Source organism: Tachyglossus aculeatus, chromosome 2 (genome assembly GCF_015852505.1).
Source record: "Tachyglossus aculeatus isolate mTacAcu1 chromosome 2, mTacAcu1.pri, whole genome shotgun sequence".
In the NCBI taxonomy this organism is placed as follows: Eukaryota; Metazoa; Chordata; class Mammalia; order Monotremata; family Tachyglossidae; genus Tachyglossus; species Tachyglossus aculeatus.
In genome coordinates, this window is record NC_052067.1 from 106,763,030 (window position 1) to 106,773,646 (window position 10,617).

A 10,617-nucleotide genomic window follows, 5' to 3' on the forward strand; every position below is an offset into this window, starting at 1 on the left:
GGTCACCCATTGTCTCCCCCCACCCCCACCCCCAACCCCCTCTTGCAACTTTCTGAACCATTTTGATCCCTTTTTTTTGCAATTTTTCTCTGATTCTCCATTCCTATACTGATCCTTGAATATTTCATTCATTCATTCATTCAATTGTATTTATTAACCACTTACTATGTGCAGAGCACTGTACTAAGCACTTGGGAAAGTACAACATACCATATCTAATACAACATATCAATATCCATGTGAATATTCCTGATGACCCTTCTGTTGCCCACTTCCTCTCACTTCTCAACTCTACTAATCTCCTGCTTTCTCCCACCTTATACACTCACTAACTTGGACACACACTCAATCTCATCATCTCTAGTCTTTGTACAATCTCTACTCTCACCAACTCTGAAATCCCTCTATGCAACCACAACCTCCTCACTGGCCTTCTCTTCTATATGCTAGAACAGTGCTTTGCACATAGTAAGTGCTTAATAAATGCCATTATTATGATTATTATTATTACACCCCTTCCCCACAAATCTGTCCTGTTCTCCCACAGATATCTCCAATCTTTTGACCTGCTCCAATTTTCTAGTCATAATGCCCCATTTTGTTGCCATATCCAAACTACCTTCTCTTGATACACAAATTGAGGCACTCAACACTGCCCTCTCCAGTAAACTCAACTCCCATGAACTCCAATGAACTCAACTGAGAAGCAGCATGGCCTTGTAGAAAAAACCTGGCCCTAGGAGTCAGAGGACCTAGGTTCTAATCCTGGCTGCACCACTTGTCTTCTGTGTAACCTTAGGCAAGTCACTTAACTTTTCTGTGCCTCAGTTACCTCATTTGTAAAATGGAGTCTAAGACTGTGAGCCCCAGTTTGGACATGAACTGTGTCCAACCTGATTATCATGTATCTACTCAGTCCTTAGTACAATGCCTGGCATTTAGTAAGCACTTAACAAATGTCATTAATTTAAAAAAATAAAAAACTCCCTCCGTCAAACTCATACCACTGTAACGTTTCTATGGTATGTTTCCTCCACTCATTCATTCATTCAATCATATTTATTGAGCACTTGCTGTTTGCAGAGAACTCTACTAAGTGCTTGGAAAGTACAATTAAGCAACAAAGAGAGATAATCCCTGCCCACAGCAGGCTCACAGTCTAGAAAGGGAAAGGCAGACATCAGAACAAGTAAACAGGCATCAATATCATCAATAGATCTTGTACATGAGCTGGAGAACAAGACAAGAAGAAATCTAGACATAAAGCTGAACTCATCCATCTATAATTCATCCTCACTTGCTTTTAATTCTGCCCTCTACTGCACCCAGAAACATTTGTCCATCCTTATTGACTCCTTTGCCCATTACCTAATGCCAGCTGTTTCAGACATTTAATTCCTTCCTTAAACCTTGTCTGCCACCACCCCAAATATCTTTTCCATAATCACCTGACCAGGCACTGTATTGATAAAATTGAAACCATTAGGTGTGATCTTCCTAAAATCTATCCCATGTCTATCTAGTCCGTCCCTTCTCCTCCCCCTTCTTTGACTCTACCATCTTTCCCAGGAGTATCTGAAGAGATTCTGCCTCTTTCAAAATCTATCCCCTCCACCTGCACCTCTGACTCCACCCCTTCTCACCTTATCCAAACACTTGACCCCTCCCATTTCACTCCCTGACCATCATCTTCAACCATTCACTTAACAATTTCTTCTTCCCCACTGTTTGTAAACATGCTCCTGTATCCCTAAACCCTCCCTTGACCCCACAACTCCCTCCAGATATTGCCCCAACTCCCTCCTACCATTTCTTTCCAAACTCCTTGAGCAAGTTGTCTGCACCAGCTGTCTGCACTTCCTCTTATACAATTCTCTCTTTGAACCCCTCCAATCTGACTTCTGCTACTTCACCGTTAAGAAACTGCCCTTTCAAAGGTCACAAATGATCTCCTTCTTGCCAGCTCCAATGGGCTCTACTCCATCCTAATCCTCTTTGACTTCTCAGCTAACTGTCTTAGGCACTGTAGACCACCCCCTTCTCCTGGAAACATTATCCAACCTTGACCACACTAACACTGCTCTATCCCAGTTCTGTTCATCTCTCTTTGATGCTCCTCCTCCTCTTTCTCAGACTCCTCTTCTGCCTCCCATCCTCTAATTCTGGGAGTCCCTCAAGTCTAACTTCAGAGTCCCCTTCTATTCTCCATCTATACCCGAGGAGCCTTGGAGAATTCATTCACTCACATGGCTTCATTGATCAAATCTATGCAGATGATTCCCAAATCTACCTTTCCAACCCTGACCTTTTTCCTTCTTTTCAGTGTTACATTTCCTCCTGCCTTCAGGACATCTCTATTTGGATGTCCCACTGACAACTCAAACTTAGCATGTACAAAACAAAACTCATCTGCCCACCCATACCTCCCCCTACCTTTCCTGTCACTGTCGACAAAACTACAATCCTTCCTATCTCACAAGCCTGTAATCTTGGTATTATTCTCGACTTCATTCATTCATTCGTATTTATTGAGCACTTACTGTGTGCAGAGCACTGTACTAAGCACTTGGGAAGTACAAGTTGGCAACATATAGAGATGGCCCCTACCCAACAGTGGGCTCACTTATCTCTTTCATTCAACCCACATAGTCAATTTTTCACCAAATCCACCCCCTTCCTCTTCATCCAAACTGCTTCCACACTGTTCCAAGCATTTATCATACCCTACTCATTCAGTCTTTTCACTGACCTCACTGTCTCCTATCTCTCTCCCTCCAGTTCACACTTCACTCTGCTGCCTACATAATTTTTCCAAAAACTGCTCAGTGCATGTCTTCCTCTCACCAAAAATCTCCAATGGTTACCAATCTACCTCCAATCAAACAGAAACTCCTTAGCATCAGCTTTAAAGAGCACACTCAGCTCTCCCAGTCCTATCTTACTTGCTGATTTCCTACCACCACCAAGGCCTGCAAACTTGGCACCACCAACCCCTACTTTCTCATCGTAACTCCATCTCATCCATCTCACCATTTAGCCCTTGCCCACATTATCCCTCTGGCCTGGAACTTCCTCTCCCTTCATGCAAGAAAGACCACCACTCTCCCCATCTTCAAAGCCTTTTTAAAATCACATATCTACCAAGACACTTTCCCCTACTAAACCCTCTTTTCTCCTACTCCCTCTGCCTTCTGCATCACCTTTGTGGTGCGCTTAGAACAGTGTTTTGCACATAGTAAGTGCTTAACAAATGCCATCATTATTATTATTATTGTCTGTGCACTTTAAGCATGGCTTAGTGGAAAGATCATGGGCTTGGGAGTCAGAGGTCTTGGGTTCTAATCCCAGCTCTGTCTCTTGTCAACTGTGTGACCTTGGGCAAGTCACTTAACTTCTCTGAGCCTCAGTTACCTCATCTGTAAAATGGGGATGAAGACTGTGAACCCCATCTGGGATAACGTGATAACCTTGTGTCTCCCCCAGTGCTTAGAACAGTTGTTGGCACATAGTAAGTGCTTAACAAATAACATCATTATTCAGTCATTCAATTGTATTTATTGATCACTTACTGTGTTACTTAAGCACTTGATGTTTGCCTCACCCTCAACCCCACAGCACTTACTTACATATCTGTAATTTATTTTAAAGTCTCTCTCCCACTTTAGACTATAAGTTCCTGGAAGGCAGGGAACATGTCTACCAATTCTGCTGTATTGTACTCTCCAAGCACTTTGTTCAGTGCTCTGCACACTGTAAGTGCTCAATAAATACAATTGATTGATTGATCGATTGATAGAACCTTGAACAAATGGCAACCTGACCTAATTCCTGGAACCTCTAAGCAAACCAAAGTTTCACACAGGAAGTAACTTTTTCACTAGGATTATTGATCTCGACCAAGATTTGTATGTAAGCTCATTATGGGCAGGGAATGTGTCCGCTAATTCTGTTGTATTGTACTGTCCCAAGTGCTTAGTACAGTGCTCGCCACATAGTAAGCGTTCAACAGATACCATAAATTGAATGACTGTTTGATATGTAAGAAGCAGCCTTTTTCCATTTCAAATGAGCATTCCAGATACACAAAATATATCTTTTCAGATATGGACAGAGGTTCAGTTTAGCTAGGAAGCAAAGCACAGTATTAAGATACATACATATAAAGAGGAAATTATTGAGCTAGATTCTTCCTCTAGTGAAGCATCTCTCTCACTGTATGTGAATCACTTTCAGAAGCTCCCTCCCTTCCCTCCTTCCCTCCCTTTCATGTCAATGTGACTTGCTCCCTTTGCTCTTCCCCCATCTCCCTGCCCCGCAGCACTTATGCATATATGTATATAAGTCTATTTATTTATATTGCTACCTGTTTACTTGTATTGATGCCTGCCTCCCTCCGCCCCCAGACTGTGAGCCCACTGTGGACTGGGATGGTCTCTCTCTATTGCTGCATTGTACTTTCCAAGCACTTAGTACAGTGCTCTGCACACAGTGAGCGTTCAATAAATACAATTGAATGAATGACTAAATATGATTGAATGAATGAATGAAACTCCAATAGCTCCTCAAGCTCTAATAATGATGGCGTTTATTAAGTGCTTACTATGTGCAAAGCACTGTTCTAAGCACTGCAGAGGCTACAAGGAGATCAGGTTGTCCCATGGGGGGCTCACAGTCTTAATCCCCATTTTACAGATGAGGGAACTGAGGCACAGAAAAGTTTAGTGACTTGCCCAAAGTCACACAGCTGACAATTGGCAGAGCCAGGATTCAAACCCATGACCCCTGACTCCAAAGCCTGTGCTCTTTCCACTGAGCCATGTTGCTTCTCTAGAATACTATCTAAGCACTATTTAACAAAGAGTCTAACTCTGGGCAATTATTCAAGTGTAATTATTTGGAAGCATAATGGAAGGAATCACCCTATTATTGACCTCTGACTTTAGTTACTTATACTTAGCTTATATGCAAGTATATACAAGATCTGGTTGGTGATCAAGTAGGTCTGTTGAGTGTTTGCTACAATCTGGCCTAGTGGAAAGAGCATAGACCTGGGCATCAAAGGACCATGGATTGTTTGTTGAGTGATCTTGGTCAAGTCACTTAACTTCTCTGTGCCTCAGTTTTCTCAACTGTAATATGGGGATCAAATGTCTGTTCTCCCTCCTTCTTAGCCTGTGAGCATCATGTGGGACAGGGATGGTGTCCAACCTGATTGATTAATTTCTATCTACCCCAGTACTTAGAACAGTACTTGACATATTTACTGAGCATTTACTTTGTGCAGAGCACTGTATTGAGTGCTTGGAAGAGTGCAATACAATAGATATGGTAGACAGATTCCCTGACCACAAGGAGCTTATGACCTAGAGGGGGAAACAGACACTAAAATAAATTACAGATATAAACATAAATTCTGGGGGGCAGAGGGTGGAGTGAATGAAGGGTACAAATCTAAGTGCAAGGGTGAGGCAGAAGGGAAAGGAAGTAGGGGAAATGAGGGCTTATTTGGAGAAGGCCTTTTGGAGAAGATGTGATTTCAATACGGCTTTGAAGGTAGGGAGAGGGATTGTCTCTTAGATATGAAGAGGGAGGGAGTTCCAGGCCAGAGGCAAGACGTGGGTGGGGGAAGTGGTGAGATAGACAAGATCAAGGTACAGTGTGTAGGTTGGTGTTAGAGTAGTGAAATGAATGTGCTAGGTTGTAGGAAATCAGCGAGGTAAGATAGGAAGGGGAAAGGTGACTGAATGCTTTAAAATCAATGATAAGGAGTTTCTGTTTGATGTGTAGGTGTATTGGCAACCACTGGGGGTTCTTGAGGAGTGGGGAAATATGGACTGAATGCTTTTGTAGAAAAATGATCCAAGCAGCAGAGTGAAGTATGATCTAGAGTGGAGAGAGACAGGAGTCAGTAAGGTCACCAAGGAAGCTGATGCAGTATTCAAGGCCAGATAGGATAAGTGCTTGGAACTATGAGCAATTTGAGTGGAGAGGAAAGAGTGGCTTTTAGCAATGTTGTGAAGATAGAACTGACAGGATTTGCTGACTGAAAGTGTGGGTTGAATTAGAGAGATTAGCAGAGGAAAATGCCATGGTTACAGGCTTGTGAGACGGGAGGGATTGGTTGTTCTGTCCACAGTGTTGGGAAAGTCAGGGGGAGGATAGGGTTTGGATAGGAAGATGATGAGTTCTGTTTGGGACATGTTAAGTTAGAGGTGTCAGCGGGACAACCAAGTAGAAATGTCTTGAAGGCAAGAGGAAATCTGAGACTATGTGAGAAGGAGAAAAATCAGGGCTAGAGATGTAGGTTTAGGAATCATCTTCACAGAGATAATAGTTGAAGCCATGGGAGTGAATGAGTTCTACAGGGGAGTGAGGCAGAAACTCCTCACCCTCGGCTTCAAGGCTTTCCATCACCTTGCCCCCTCCTACTTCACCTTCCTTCTCTCCTTCTACAGCCCAGCCCGCACCCTCCACTCCTCTGCCACTAATCTCCTTACTGTACCTCATTCTCGCCTGTCCCACCCTCGACCCCCGGCCCACGTCATCCCCCGGGCCTGGAATGCCCTCCCTCCCAACATCCGCCAAGCTAGCTCTCTTCCTCCCTTCAAGGCCCTACTGAGAGCTCACCTCCTCCAGGAGGCCTTCCCAGACTGAGCCCCTTCCTTCCTCTCCCCCTCGTCCCCCTCTCCATCCCCCCATCTTACCTCCTTCCCTTCCCCACAGCACCTGTATATATGTATATATGTTTGTATATATTTATTACTCTATTTATTTATTTTACTTGTACATATCTATTCTATTAATTTTTTTTGTTAATATGTTTGGTTTTGTTCTCTGTCTCCCCCTTCTAGACTGTGAGCCGACTGTTGGGTAGGGACTGTTTCTATATGTTGCCAACTTGTACTTCCCAAGCGCTTAGTACAGTGCTCTGTACACAGTAAGTGCTCAATAAATAGAATTGATTGATTGATTGATTGAGTGGGCATATCTGGAGAATAGCCAAGGATTCACAAATAAGCCTCGAGGAATGTATAGTAAATGCTTAACATATAATCAATTAATCGTAATTATTGAGCACTTAATGTGTGCAGAGCACTTGGGAGAGTACATTATAACAGAGTTGGTAGACCTGTACTCTGCCCGCAATGAGCTTACAGTCTAGAGGGGGAGACAGGCAGTAATATAAGTAAATAAATTACAGATATGTGCATAAGTGCTGTGAAGCGAGACGGGGTGAAAATATAATAGTAATAAATAATAATCTGATTGATGAAAAAATATGCCTGTTGAGTCCCACTTCCATCCCACCCTATGGCAGTGATGTAATCCTCTCTAGTTTTGAATGCTGGATAGTGAGTATGGTGGGCATTCACTATCCAATGAATTTTTTACATTGTACTCTCCTAATCGCTTAGTGCAGTGCTCTGCACACAGAAAACACTCAATAAATATGATTGATTGACTGATTGGAAGTAGACACTCTGCCAGATCTCCTGACTACCAGGAAATTATTACTAGAGTTTGAAGTGGAAGGGAGAGAGGTGCTTTTCTCCTGTTACAAACCTGGCAGAGTATAATATCTTTTGAAATCTGATAATGAACTACAAACAAGTGGGAAGGAAAGCCAAAAAAAAAATTATTTACTCCTGCTTCCCACAAATCCCTGCAAAAAATCCAGGCAGAACCTCCTTCCTCCCCCTGCCTCATGCCCTCTCCCTTGGCAGTGTCCAAACCAAGCCTTAGTAAATTTGAGAAATGGAATAATCACTTTGTAAAGCTGTCTCTAAAATGTCAATCTCTGTGGAAATCACTAAACATGAGAATCACTGGCCTTAAAGTCAGATTGTCTTCATGGTACCCCTTTCTGTTTCCCAAAGTGTCCGTTACTGAGAATCCCACATTGGCCTTTTCAGACACACATGCACTCATAGATGAATTTCATTCATTCATTCATTCAATCGTATTTATTGAGCGCTTACTGTGCACAGAGCACTGTACTAAGCACTTGGGAAGTACAAGTTGGCAACATATATAGACGGTCCCTACCCAACAGCAGGCTCTCACTCTCAGTGGTGTCTTCTGATACAAAGGACAACTATGCATTCTATATATAATACAGGTTATGAGCTGCCTTGCCTCCTGAAGCCCAATTCAGAGGTCTCTAGGTGAAACGAACCCAATTGCCACCAATAAAATCCATCTTCAATTCCATTTCAGGGAAATGAAATTGAACTTTGGATCAGACAGGATCTGCCTAGGAGAAGCCAGTGTTGACAATAGCATTGCCTCCCTGGGCTTCAATCGAACATGCCCTTAAGTTGGTTCCTCTGCTTTCCTTGCTCTCAGTCTCCTAATTTCAGTTCTCTGTCTAGTAGTTGTCCTCCAGGTAAGGTTGGGTTCCTTATTATCTTCATTAAGCCTCGATGGAAATCTTGATCCTTTACCAGCATGGACCAAGAACACAGCTCCGTCTCTGACCCCCTAGGACCTTGTTATCATTCATTTTGCTGGCTGAGAGGAGCTGTTCATTCCTGGTGACACCAGAGAGAGGTTGGTCCTGGTTACTATGTTGAAGCATCAGAGCTTGGCCAGGAGATACTGGGATAGGTTGTCTCTTTATAGATTCATGTATAAGCTCCTTGTGGTCAGAAAATGTGTCACTTGTCATTTTATTATTATTATTATTAATTATATATTATCATTAATTATTATGGTACTTGTTAATGGCTTACTATGTGTCATGTACTGACCTAAGCACTAGGGTACATACAAGATTATTATTATCAGTGTTATTGTAATTATTATTATTAACATAATCCTGGTATTTGTTTAGCACTTACTATGTGACAAGCACTGTTCTAAGCACTGGGGTAGATACAAGGTAATCAAGCTGGACACAGTCCCTGTCCAACATGCGGCTCACAGTCTTAATCCCCATTTTACAGATGAGGTAACTGAGACACAGAGAAGTTAGGCAACTTGCCTAAGGTCACACAGCAGACAAGTGGTGGAGCTGGGATTAGAACTCATGTCCTCTGACTCTCAGGCCCGTGCTCTTTTCAATAGACCACGCTGCTTCTCACTTACTATGCGTCATGCACTGTACTAAGGCCTGGGTTAGATACAAGATTATTACTATTACTACTACTATTTACTTCCCAGGTGCCCAGTATAGTGCATCACTCTAGTGATCACCTAATAATCAGTCAATCAATCAAACAATCATATTTATTGAGCACTTACTGTGTGCAGAGCACTGTAGTAAGCGCTTGGGAAGTACAAGTTGGCAAATAAATGCTAATGCTGCAGCTGCTGCTACTACTACTACCTCTACTACTACTTCTACTACTACTACTACTACTACTACTACTACTACTACTACTACTACTATTCTAACTACTAGATTCCAATTTGCAGATCATAAGGCAGCCACCCATTTCTGATGGATATGCTTGGCCCAGGTTTCCCAAAGGGGACCTATTCATGAGTTATCAAGGATTTTCTCCTCCTGGAATTTCCTTTCATTCATTCATTCAATTGTATTTATTGAGCCTTTCAAATTCTTCAAGGAAGGCCATGCTGTGTATCAGGCCCCAGGGAGGAGGCCTGAGTGGAAGACACCATTGCTCAGTGACAAAGAGGCCTACCAGTCTTTGGCCTCCCTTTGGCTGGAACGAGGTCAGAGGGTTTCAGACCATCAGGGTGGTACAGACGGATAGGGTGCAAAAGAACTTAGGATAACATGCCGTCCCCTAAATATGGAATGTGGCCTATAATATTCTGCAGAGAGGGAGAGGCCCTGCCAGTCTGTTTAGTCCCATGTGGGACAGGGACTTGTCCAACCTGATTAACCTGAATTCACCCCGAGTGCTTAATGCAGCCCTTGGCACATAGAGAGGGCTTCCAAATACCACATACAAAAAAAGAGAAGGCTAATAAAGTAACACACTGGTTCTATGGAGAGAGAAGCTGTCCCCCGGGGGTACACCTCGCCACTTCAGCCTGCGTTTCAGAATCTTGGGATGAGGGAACCCCAGATCTGACCATTTCTATTCTTACTCACCATGAAATGAAGAGCCTCAGGAGAGAGAAGGTGAGGTGTAGAGGCAGCAAAGAGGAGGGGCAGTGCAAGCTTGTTTCACAGGGAAGTGGAAGATCAAAATCTGGGCAAGGACAACACCCTAGATTTTACCTCATGTTCACAGCCTGTGGGGAGGAGAAGCTGTTTGGACAAAAAGGGTGCAGAGTTAAGGAAAAGAAGATCCGCCTTTCCCTTAAGGGCCAAGTCTGAGTCATCATTTGAGCACTGAGACTAGTCGTAATTGTTTGAAATTTAGTATCATACTTTAAATGCAAAACCAGAGGGACTGCTTTTGGGGAAATCTTTTACAAAACACAACGGATTGGTAACATCTCAACCTATTCCCAGGAAAGTCAGTCCTGCAATTCTGACCTTTGCTCTTTCTGAGGGAAAATAGCACATTTTCTTCCAAAAACCCATCAACAGGAAAGTGTAAACATGGAATTTCACCTCAGGCCTTGGATTCTGCCCAGTGAGGGCAGTGGAGTAGCTGGACACAACCTAACCACCCCATCTCTTGGAGGGACTATTACTCA